The 11,747-nt window shown below is 36.5% G+C and overlaps 1 pseudogene; it reads left to right on the top strand.

Annotated features, from left to right (window-relative positions):
* The first annotated feature begins 554 nt into the window (after positions 1–554).
* On the top strand, positions 555–651 carry LOC122118424 (annotated as a pseudogene).
* The last annotated feature ends 11,096 nt before the right edge of the window (positions 652–11,747 follow it).

Genomic DNA, 11,747 nt, shown 5'->3' with positions numbered 1-11,747 from the left:
TCTAGTCTGAACAGTTCTGTTTGAACTGTTCAACTCTCTCTGGTCCCTTGTAACCAAGATTAGTTTTCTTCTAGTAAGACAATCTATGCTGTCAGGGTAAGATATTCTGGTTGGGCTGTTCCCACATGGAAGAAGTGTAAAGGCTCAGGTAGACATTTGTTCCTGTAACACCTCATTTGGGAAAATGTCAGCTGAAGAAGTTTAGAAGTAGCTCTTAAGCAACACTTACTTTGAATCCATTAGGTCCGCAAAGCTAATTCAGTTGAATAAATAAGTACTTGAAAAAGCCATCACCTTTGGACCTATCTATAAATAATTGAGATTATTATCAAATTCCAAATAAAAAGACTTAAGATAGTCATTGACAAAAAAATTTTGCAAATGTGAGCAATCGACTGATAAATATAAATTTTCCACTATTCACAGAATTTTAGGGAAATAAGATAGATAGCATTGTTAGGAACAATAAAGTTTCCTTGTTACAAGTAGGCACCCATAGATATAAACCTGTATAAAGATTGCATGATTAACTACTTAAATTTAGAGGATACTACACGCTTTAGCAGCACGTATACTCAAATTAAAATACAGAGATTAACATGGCACTTGCACAAGGATAATATGAAAATTTGAGAAGTATTCCATATTTTTCATTCTTCAGATTCAAGAAATGAAAAACAGTTATTAAAAAGTTAATTACAAAATTACAAGTGTAAAAATACACGTAATTCATATAATTTAGTTTGACATCAGTGTATTAAATCTTCACCTCAGAAAGGCGTTTACATAGCATAAACTTTACAAATATTCTCAAATTAGACAACATTGTCATTTTATCCCAAATAAAACTAATATTAAGTCCTAGAAAAAAAGGAAGCAAACTGTTTCTATATGGAATGCAATCGGAAAGGACACATTAATGAACCTATATATTATAAAATAATGTAGAATTCAAAGTATAGGAGAAAATAAAATAAATTATGAACATTTTGCAAACATATAATATAGAATATTTTAAAATATACTTTTTCAGACAAGCACAAGAAATATTTTAGTTTCTGTACTACTCATTTCAACAGATAAATTAAAATTATTTCTGATTAAAAAAATCACAAACTCTGAAGAAATTATTATACATATATACAAAAAATATTGAATACATTTTGACATCCAAGGCAGGCAATTCACTTGGAAGAATTCCACGGAATCCATGAATTTTTACAGTAAAATATTGGTGCTGCCAGGCATTGGTGGCTCATGCCTATAATCCTTGCTACACAGGAGGCTGAGATCTGAGGATCATGGTTCAAAGCCAGCCTGGGAAGGAAAGTCTGTGGTACACTTATCTCAAATAAACCACTAGAAAACTGGAAGTGGAGCTGTGTCTCAAGTGGTAGAGCGCTAACCTTCAGCTGAAGAGCACAGGGATAGCTCCCAGGCCCAGATTTCAAGCCCCATGTCTGACCAAAAAATATATATATTGCTCTTATTTGGATTGTGAAAATATTTTGTAGGGACACAAAAGATGGACTTGCATTTTTGAAATTTAAGAAACTTAACCCGACCATTAGGACTTCAGTGAACAATTTGTATAGCCTATCACAACTTCATAGAGGTAGTGATACATACTTATCCTTTTGGCAATATCAAATACAGTATCTTCTATGTTGTTCTTCCGACCTGGTTTTATATAATGGTTCAACAGAAGGTGATCCAGCGTATCTTTGCTATCTCAGTTCTCAGCAACAAGATGTAAAGGTGTCAAAAATTCTTTAGTTTGGGGAAGTGGCGCTGTGGCTCAAGCAGTAGAGTGCTCGCCTTGAGCTGAAGAGCACAGCGACAGCACCCAAGCCCAGAGCTCCAGCCCCACAACCGACCAAAAAAAAAACACAACAACAACAAAAAACAAACAAAAATATTTGGGCTGGGAATATGGCTCAGTGGTAGAGCACTTAGCTTGCATGCATGAGGCCCTAGGTTCGATTCCTCAGCACCACATAAGCAGGAAAAAAAAGCCAGAAGTGGTGCTGTGGCTCAAGTGGTAGAGCGCTAGCCTTGTGCTGAAGAGCTGAGGGACAGCGTCCAGGCCCAGAGTTCAGGTCCCACTACCAAACCAAAAAAATCTTTTTTAAAAGAATGAGTCCTTTAGTCTGGGCATTGGTATCTGTATCATGATGAAGTAAGAAAGAAGCCACTCTGGTATTATTCCATGTATATGCACTGTGCAGGGGTGATCAGTCATCTACAGTTATTGCATGTGCCGCTTGAGACATCAACTCACTGATAATGTCTAAGTGTCCACTGTAGGCTTCTCGAAGAGGGGTATACTCATCATCATCCCTACTATTCACATGAGTGGCCTTTTGGGAAAGAAGTCTCCGCAATGTAATAAGCTGAATATTTTTGGCAGCCCAATGAAGAAAATTGCTTGGATCCTTCTCCAATTTTATTTCTTGCAATTGATACCATTCCTTACTTTTTCATCTTGTTCCCCATATTCCTAAGAATTGCCTAACCAGAGACTTTGAGTGCCAGTGGGAATGAGGTGTCCATGTATTTCCCTAATAATTCACATTGGTTTAACTGGTCAGAAATATCCGGTGAATTTTCTGCAACTGTTTATTCATCATGATTTATTTTCTCTTTTTCCAATTTTACTATTCGAAATTATTCTAACTGGAGAGTAGGGAATTGATGGAGAGCAGCGGAAAGATGTTCCTCCATATTCAAATGTACACACTGAAAATGAGGACCTGTGATGTCTTCATGTGCAGCTTATTCTAGGAATGAGAAAATAGGAAATAATGCCTTTTATATAAATGATATGGGAAATGGCAGAGGAAAAAGTTAAATGATGCAACCAAAAATATAAAAGCAAAATAAATTAGGATAATTATGGAGCAATCATATTATCTATGAGAACCAAGAAAGGGAGAGAGAAAAAGAGAGACAGATGTTTAATGACCTAGCTAGCCACAAAATCCATGCCTCTGATCAATTTATAGAGCAAACAAAAATTTATTTTTAAAAGAGATGGAAATAGAATTTATGTATTTACTTGAAATTAGTAAATACATTTTTAGTAGCCTATGTAAAGAGATATAACTTTGACAAAATTACACACAATAAACTAAATCCTTGATAATTCTAGTAACAGATCTGACTGAAATCAGTTGAATCATACTTTTCCTGTACAATGAAGGAATAAGAAGGTAGTAAAGCAGCTAGAGAAAGCAGGGAGATTGTATCTGTGACAAACTTTGTGGAAATTGGTATTGAGGATTTCTTACTGGTGATCCACTTGCACTGGAAGCATGATTGTGAAGTATTGCTTGCTGATTCTGAACTATTGATTTGATCATAATATTCTCCAAGAAGAAAATGAGAATTGATAGTTAAGGACTACTAATACGTTTTGACTTTCCACTAAGCACTTTCAATCATCAAAATCACATGAAGACAATAGTCAGGCCTACATTTTAGATGAAAGCAAGTGTCTTTAAAAAAACAAAGAATGTATGTAGTCATGCAAAGGACTTCTGTTTTACCAATGCCTCATACATTTTTCTAATGTTGGGTACCAATAAATAATGGATCTATTAGAAAACTCTTAAAGCTCGTATGTTCAATAGTGAGTTCTCTTACACTATATCATGGTATTGTTTGTGTATGGTTTTAATAATAAATTTACATTACTAACTTGAATTTCTGCCAGGACAGTATCATCACTGTACATCTTGCTTCTATACTCTCATTTTAAAATTACTATATAAGTATGGGCATTAGATAACTATAGAGGAAAAAGTAGAAGCCACACCGATGGCTTATGTCTTTAGTACTAGTTAATAAGAAAGATGAAATCTGAGGATTGTGGTTTGAAAGCAGACCAAGAAAAAAAAAGTCCATTAGATTCTGATTTGAAAGTAACAATCAAAAGCTAGAAATGGAGCTGTGGTACAAGCAGTAAAATACTAGCCTTGAGAAAACTGAAACAAAAAATAAATTCTGGGACAAAGCTAGGCCCTGAGTTCAAGCACTAGGATTAGCACCAAACAAATGAATTAATTAATAGGGTAATTAATTAATTAAAAATAAATTAAGTGGTCACATGTGGAAAGGCAGGTAAAATGTAACATGCGTGGTAATGGTTTATGTATTATTTTGTAATAAGGCATATTATCATTTGTCCTAATCACTAATATTTTATTTGGATTTTTTGTACAATAAACCCTGAATTTAGCATGCATGCATATGTGTGTGTACATGTGCGAACATGTGTGTATGTGTATATGTGTACATGTGCTGTTGCAATGTTGTATGCCAATGTGGACAGGGTGAGACTGAAAAAACCTAACTGTGTTGAAATGTTTTTATTTATCAGAGTCTGTCATGTCATTTCAGTGGAACCACCCTTCTGTACATATTATTTGTCTAATAATAAAGTCATCATAATCAAAGCATTTACAATATTAATTTAGAAAAAGAGACTGCTTTCAGCTCTTATTGTATGTTAGATAAGAAGATACCGACATAATTAGTTAGCAAGTTATTGCTGTAAGATGATTGTCAGTACAAAATACGTATTTGACCTCTTAAATTGGTTATACTTTTTTTTAATTTTATTTTATTTTATTTGTGAACATACTGTACAGAGGGGTTACAATTACATGGGAAGGATAATGCGTACATTTCTTACCAAGCATTGCAGCCTCCTCCTTTGTTTACCCTTCTCATCCCTTCCCAGTCTCCCTCCCCCCAATACCAATCATTCTCCCCCCTCCCCCTGCACCGACGTTGTAAAGCTCGTTTTGGACATGACAACTTGTACTTCTCATTGTTGCAACAGGTCCACCTGTATCCTTAAACGACTTTTTTTTCCCCATCTCCTCCACAAGTTACACTGACATCAAATATAGTGAAAGCAGGGGTTATACTGTGGAGGAGGGACATACAAAGCAACAAAGAAATAATCTTATAGATGCGTTAGAAACACATGCATGAAAGAAAAAAACATTAAAATACATATCTAAGGGTTCATTTTCCTAACATCACATTATCTGACCTTTTCCGCTTGACTCATACGTATACTAGATATTGCAAATAAGGGAAACCATGGGGCCTATGTTTCTTTGGGCCTGGCTTACTTCACTTAATATATTTTTTTCCAAGTTTTTCCATTTCCTAACAAATGGGGCAATGTCATTTTTTCTGATGGAGGCGTAGAATTCCATTGTGTATATATACCACATTTTCTTGATCCATTCATCTACTGAGGGGCATCTGGGTTGGTTCCAGATCTTAGCTATGGTAAATAATGCTGCAATAAAGATAGTTGTGCTGGTATCTTTAGTGTGGTCTTGTTTGTAAACATTTGGGTAAATGCCCAAAAGTGGGATTGCTGGGTCATAGGGGAGCTCTATGTGAAGTCTTTTGAGGAACCTCCATACTGCTTTCCAAAGTGGTTGAACAAGTTTACATTCCCACCATCAGTGAAGTAAGGTTCCCTTCTGTCCACCTCCCCTACAGCATCTCTTGATGTTAGAGTTCTTGATTTTTGCCATTCTAACTGGAGTGAGGTGGTATCTCAATGTTGTTTTGATTTGCATTTCTTTTATGGCTAGGGATGTGGAGCATTTCTTCATGTGTCTATTGGCCATCCTTCTTTCTTCTTCACAGAAGTTTCTCTTTAAGTCTTCTGTCCACTTATTTATTGGGCAGTTTTTTCTTTGAGGATTTGTTGTTGGGGGATTTAATTTTTTGAGTTCCAAGTATATTTTAGATATGAGATTCTTGTCTGTTGTATGGCTAGTGAAGATCTCCCAATCCGTGGGCTTTCTATTGATCTTGCTAGCTATGTCCTTTGCAATGCAGAAGCTCTGCAACTTTATGCAATCCCATTTGTCCAACCTTTCTTTGATTAGTTGTGTTTCCTGGTCTCTATTCAGAAAATTTCGGCCTGAGCCAAGGAGACCTAGGGTTTCTCTTTTCCATTCACTAATGTTTTCAGAGTGTCTGGTTTGACTTCGAGGTCTTTGATCCATTTGGAGTTGATTCTGGTGCAGGGTGATATATAAGGGTTTAGCTTTAGTTTTCTACAAGTAGTTAAACAATTTTGCCAGCATCATTTAATGAAGAGGCTGTCTTTGTTCCATACTATTGTTTTAGCTCCCTTATCAAAAGTTAGATGGCTGTAGGTCTGGAGGTTCATTTCTGGGTTTTCAATTCTATTCCATTGGTCTTGAGGTCTGTACTTATGCCAATTCCAAGCTGTTTTGACTACTATGCCTTTATAGTTGAGTTTGAAATTTGGTATTGATATTCCTCCAGCAATGTTCTTTCTGTTGAGGAGCGTTTTTGCTATTTGGGGTCTTTTATTGTTCCATATGAAGTTTTGGATTGCCTCTTCTATTTCCTTGAAGAATGAGGGTGGAATTTTGATAGGTATCGCGCTGAATTTGTAGATAGCCTTGGGAAGTATTGCCATTTTCACGATGTTAATCTTTCAAATCCAGGAGCATGGGAGATTTTGCATTTTTTAAGTTCTGTGTTGATTTCCTTTTTCAAGATTTTAAAGTTTTCATCATAGAGGTCCTTCACTCCTTTGGTTAAGTTAATTCCTAGTTATTTTATTTTTGGTGGGACTATTACAAATGGAGTTCCTTTCCTAAATTCACCCACAGTTTTCTCATTGTTGGCATACAGAAAAGCCATTGATTTTTGGGGGTTAATTTTATAACCTGCTACTTTGCCAAAGTTTTGAATCAGCTTGAGTAATTTGGGAGTGGTGTCTTTGGGATTCTTTAAATACAAGATCATGTTGTCTGCTAAGAGGGAGAGTTTTATTTCTTCTTTCCCTATTTAGATCCACTTTATGTCTGCATCTTATCTTATTGCTGTAACTAGGCATTCTAATACTACATTGAAGAGAATTGGAGAGAGTGGACATCCTTGTCCTGTTCCTGAGTTAAGAGGAAATGGCTTTAGTTTTTCAGCATTAAGTATAATGCTGGCTGTAGGTTTGTCATATACAGCCTTTATTGTATTGAAGAATGTTCCATGGATTCCTAATTTTTCCAAATCCTTCATCATAAAGGGGCGTTGGATCTTGTCGAATGCTTTTTCTGCATCTATTGAGATAGCCATGTGGTTCTTATTCTTGCTCGTGTTGATGTGATGAATAATATTAATTGATTTGCGTATATTGAACCAACTTTGCATCCCTGAAATGAATCCTGTTTGATCATGGTGTATGATTTTTTGGGTGAATTGTTGAAGTCGGTTGTCCAAAATTTTGTTGAGAAGTTTTGCATCAATGTTCATCAAAGAAATGGGTCTATAGTTCTCTTTCTTTGATGAGTCCCTGCCTGGTTTTGGGATGAGGGTTATGATGGCTTCATAGAATGTGTTTGGTAGTGAACTTTCTCTTTCAATTTCATTGAAGAGTTGGAGGAGTATTAGTGTGAGCTCTGCTTTGAAGGCCTTGTAGAATTCCGCTGTAAAACCATCTGGTCCTGGACTTTTCTTAGCTGGAAGGTCTCTTATTGCTGTATCTATTTCAACGCTTGATATGGGCCTGTTAAGCTGGTATAACTCATCTTGGTTTAGTTTTGGCATGTCAATATTTGCTAGGAAATGGTCCATTTCTGTCATGTTCTCAAACTTATTTGCATAAAGTTTAGAGAAGTATTCCCTTATAATGTTCTGAATCTTGGTTGTTTCCGTGGTGATGTTTCCATTCTCATCTCTGATTTTATTTATTTGGGTGTGTTCTCTTTTTTTTCTGATAAGGTTTGCTAAGGGTCTGCCAATTTTGTTAATTTTTTCGAAGAACCAACTCTTTGTTTTGTTGATTCTTTCTATAGTTTTTTTTGGATTCTAATTCATTTAATTCTGATTTAATTTTAATTATTTCTTTCCGTCTACTGGATTGGCGTTTATCTTGCTGCTCTTTTTCAAGGAGGTTTAGATGTGTCATTAAATTGTTGATTTCTGATCTCTCTAATTTGTTGATGTAGGAGCTCAGAGCTATAAACTTGCCTCTGAGTACTGCTTTTGCTGTGTCCCAGAGGTGCTGGTAATTTGTGTGTTCATTTTTTTGAATAGCATGAACATTTGAATTTCCTTTCTAATCTCTTCCATGACCCACTCGTGATTCAGCAGTGTGTTGTTCAGCCTCCATGTGATACTAGAATTTCTTTGGTGGCTTTTGGTGTTGAGTTCTAATTTTATTCCCTTGTGGTCAGAGAGGATGCAAGGTATAACTTCAATATTTCTTAATTTAGACAAGTTTGCTTTGTGGCCTAAAATGTGGTCTCTTTTAGATAATATTCCATGTGCTGCTGAGAAAAACGTGTATTCTGATGCTGCTGGGTGAAATGTTCGGTAGATATCTGTTAAATATAGTTGATCTATGCAGCTGTTTAGATCTGCAGTTTCTCTGTTGAGTTTTTGCCGAGTTGATCTATTTAGTGGAGAGACTGGTGTGTTAAAATCCACAATAATTAATGTCTTTGGATTTATATGGGATTTGAGGGAAAGTAGTGTTTCTTGGATAAATTTGGGTGCACCATTGTTTGGCAAGTAGATATTTAGAATTGTAATATCCTCCTGAAAGAGAGATCCCTTAATTAGTATGTAGCGACCTTCTTTATCTCTTCTCACGAATTTTAATTTGAAGTCTATTTTATCTGATACTAGGATTGCAACTCCCGCCTGTTTATGGCGGCCGTTTGCTTGGTAAATTTTGTTCCAGCCTTTAACATTGAAAATGTGTTTGTTTTTACGGGCAAGATGTGACTCCTGAAGGCAGCAGATAGAGGGGTCTTGTTTTTTAATCCAAAATGCAACTAAAGACAACCCTGAGATACCACCTTACCCCAGTCAGAATGTCCCACATCCACAAATCAGCCAACGATAAATGCTGGAGGGGATGTGGAGAAAGAGGAACCCTATTACACTGCTGGTGGCAATGTACACTTATACAACCACTTTGGAAAGCAGTCTGGAGGGTCCTTAGAAAGCTAAAGATTGACCTCCCTTATGACCCAGTCATACCACTTCTAGGCATCTACCCTCAACAACAGGAACCAATATACAAGGACACGTGCACCTCCATGTTTATTGCAGCGCTGTTCACAATATCTAGGATATGGAAACAACCCAGATGCCCCACCACAGATGAATGGATCCAAAAATTGTGGTATCTATACACAATGGAATATTATGCAGCCATTAGAAATGACAAAATAATGGCATTTTCAGGGAAATGGATGGAGCTAGAAGGAATCATTTTGAGCGAGGTAAGCCAAGAACAAGGAGACAAGCGGTACGTGGTCTCCCTGATAAGTGGATGCTAAATCCAAAATGTTAGGTGTTATGACAAAATTAACAGGACTTAAGAAACAAAGAACTCCCACTCATCTGGTCGAACCCCTACTAATTATCCCATACTGCTGATCACATGTATGGTGTATATGGGTACACCATTATATGTTATAGACTGTGATAGACAATTTGCTCCAGGAAAATTAGAATGAGCTTGTGACTTTAAATGCGCAGCCTTATTCCACAATACTGTGAAATTTGGGAAATTATGTTATCACTTAATCACTATTAAAGAAAAAAAAAGAGAACCTCGGGGAAGTTAGGGAGGGAAGGGATGGTAGGGGGAAAACAATGGAGGGGGTAACAATGCTTAATAAGAAGTGTACTCATTACCTTGCTCATGTAACTGTAACCCTCTGTATAGTATCTTTATAATAAAAAATTTAAAAAAGGCCTGAGAATATGGATTCGTGTTTTGGCACTGATCCAATGTCTACAGCATTGAGTGAAGCACTTACACCTCTCATGCCTGAGGTCTGAGTCTCTTGAACTTTGCAAACAACACAGGAACATCTTTCTTGTTCCTGAGCTACAGGCCACTTGACCTCCCTTGAGCTGACTGTCAGTTACAGTTGCCTGGCTCTCAGAGTTCCATATTCTATTCCATTATGAGGTAGAGAGTGTCATCTCTCAGAGCCCAATGATCTAAGCTTCCTGCTCACATAAGACCATCCCAAAGACATACTGGAGACTGAAATCTCCCCTCCCACATCACTCTATACATATGTGAACATTGTCAAATCACAATATCCTCAGCTAGGCCTGGGAATCAGTATGCTCTCAACCTCAAGGAACACTTCCTAGGTCAGATCCATGCCTTATTTGTCACTATTCCTCTCATCTTACAGAAATCATTTTTCCTCTCTGGGCCCTCTCAGCCTGCCATGTACTTCTTGCATCTATTTTTGACATCTACATCCTAGGACTTTGTTAGTTTTTTGTTTCCTAAACTTGTTTGCCCTTGAAGCCCCAGTATGCTGTCATGTGGAAAAAAGTTAAGTACTTAGAGGTGGGAAAATCATACAAGTATTTAAAAATAAACCTTACACATATTGTCAGACCTTTTTATAGATGTACATTCTTGTAAGATAAGAGAGTATTTTTGATACTTTTGTCATATTTTATGACAGAGGGGAAGGGGAGGAGGGAAGAGGTGCTGCATTGTCTTCTCATAATTCAATGATTATTATAGAGAAATACTATAGTTGAAGGAATGTAAGCTTTAAATATAAAAACTGTGCTCTTGTTGTTTTTTTTTTATAAGCTAGTCGTTTATAAAGAATTCCTCACTAAAGTCTTGTCATCTTTGTCCCATGAACTATCCTCCTCCTTCAAAATAATCAGGAACAAAACCTTCACAAATGAGTGGGCTGTTGCCCAATCTCTGGATAAGACTTTAAGATACAACATTGCCAGAGAATGTGTGTGTACATGTGTGTTGGAGTGTGTGTGTATGTGTGTGAGGGTGTGTTGTGCATATCTGTGTTTTAGGTCTTGAATTCAGGGGCTATATGACAAGCCCGAGTATCTTTCTGGTGACAGTGGTGATCTACCAATTATGCCACAGTTCCACTGCAAGCTTTCTGTACTGAACTGGAGAGAAGAGACTCATAAAATTTCATGCTCAGGCTGTCTGAACTAAATCTCAGGTCTCAAACTCCTGATTAGTTAGAGTTATACTTATCAGCCTCCATAAACTGGTGATAAAACATTGTTACTGGAGGCAGTGGGGTTGCAAGTTTCAGTCTAGCTTCACAACTTTCTATATCATAAAACAGCAACAGTAGAACCCTATATAAAAATACAATAATAAGATGTAATTAGAATATAATTTGGTGATATAGTCTGTTAGCATAAATTTCAGGAAACCATGGTCTTATTGATTTAGCATCACAAATCCAAACAAAATGAGATAATTTCAGTAGACTCTACAAATTTTTAATTCCATCATATAATAATTTCAAAACATTATAATAAACAGGAAAACATTCATACTTATAACCTAAAAAGATGTAAAAAGTTGAAGATGGCAGATTATGAAATGGGAAATTCTACACTGCAGGAAAATTATTGTCATGGTGAATATATGGTGGTATTGTCATGGTGAATATATGATAATATTCTTCAGAGGAACAATAGATAAATATATATTTACTATAGATAATCTAACTTGTTTCTTTTTTTAATTAATTTTATTTTATTTTATTTGAGAACATACTGTACAGAGGGGTTAAAATTACATGGGCAGGATAATGCATACATTTCTTACCAAGCATTGCATCCTCCTCCTTTGTTTACCCTTCACCTCCCTTCCCAGCCTCCCCGCTCCCCCCCACCCAATCCTTTCCCCCCTCCCCCCCACA

Source organism: Dipodomys spectabilis, unplaced genomic scaffold, assembly GCF_019054845.1.
Source record: "Dipodomys spectabilis isolate Male_0828 unplaced genomic scaffold, ASM1905484v1 ptg000150l, whole genome shotgun sequence".
Taxonomy (NCBI): Eukaryota; Metazoa; Chordata; class Mammalia; order Rodentia; family Heteromyidae; genus Dipodomys; species Dipodomys spectabilis.
The sequence above is the reverse complement of the archived record's forward strand: the minus strand, read 5'-3'. Positions and strand labels throughout refer to the sequence as shown.